The sequence below is a fragment of the Mustelus asterias genome, unplaced genomic scaffold (assembly GCF_964213995.1).
Source record: "Mustelus asterias unplaced genomic scaffold, sMusAst1.hap1.1 HAP1_SCAFFOLD_2976, whole genome shotgun sequence".
NCBI lineage: Eukaryota > Metazoa > Chordata > Chondrichthyes > Carcharhiniformes > Triakidae > Mustelus > Mustelus asterias.
The window spans coordinates 33,629-34,646 of record NW_027592921.1 but is presented as its reverse complement, the minus strand read 5'-3'; positions in this window follow the sequence as shown (position 1 = coordinate 34,646).

The window sequence follows — 1,018 nt, the reverse complement described above, 5'->3', positions numbered from 1 at the left end:
AGTCCGTATGTGTGTGTGTGTGTGTGTGTGTGTGTGAGGGGGGGAGTGTACCAGTCCCTGTGTGTGTGTGTGTGAGGGGGGGAGTGTACCAGTCCGTGTGTGTGTGTGTGTATGTGTGTGTGAGGGGGGGAGTGTACCAGTCCGTGTGTGTGTGTGTGTGAGGGGGGGAGTGTACCAGTCCGTGTGTGTGCGTGTGTATGTGTGTGTGAGGGGGAGAGTGTACCAGTCCGTGTGTGTGTGAGGGGGAGAGTGTACCAGTCCGTGTGTGTGTGAGGGGGGGAGTGTACCAGTCCGTATGTGTGTGTGTGTGTGTGTGTGTGTGTGAGGGGGGGAGTGTACCAGTCCCTGTGTGTGTGTGTGTGAGGGGGGGAGTGTACCAGTCCGTGTGTGTGTGTGTGTATGTGTGTGTGAGGGGGGGAGTGTACCAGTCCGTGTGTGTGTGTGTGTGAGGGGGGGAGTGTACCAGTCCGTGTGTGTGCGTGTGTATGTGTGTGTGAGGGGGAGAGTGTACCAGTCCGTGTGTGTGTGAGGGGGGGAGTGTACCAGTCCGTGTGTGTGTGTGTGTGTGTGTGTGTGAAGGGGGGAGTGTACCAGTCCGTGTGTGTGTGTGTGTGTGTGTGTGTGTGTAAGGGGGGGAGTGTACCAGTCCGTGTGTGTGTGTGTGTGTGTGTGTGTGTGTGAGGGGGGGAGTGTACCAGTCCGTGTGTGTGTGTGTGTGTGTGTGTGTGTCTGTGTGAGGGGGGGAGTGTACCAGTCCGTGTGTGTGTGTGTGTGTGTGTGTGAGGGGGGGAGTGTACCAGTCCGTGTGTGTGTGTGTGTGTGTGTGTGTGAGGGGGGGAGTGTACCAGTCCGTGTGTGTGTGTGTGTGTGTGTGTGTGTGTGTGTGTGAGGGGGGGAGTGTACCAGTCCGTGTGTGGCGGGGGCGGGGGGGAGGGAGAGGGGGGGTCGGGTGGGGAGTGTGCCCTCCTGGGCACTATTTGTTGTGCCAATGTTCTGACGTTCTGTGCCCTCTTTGCAG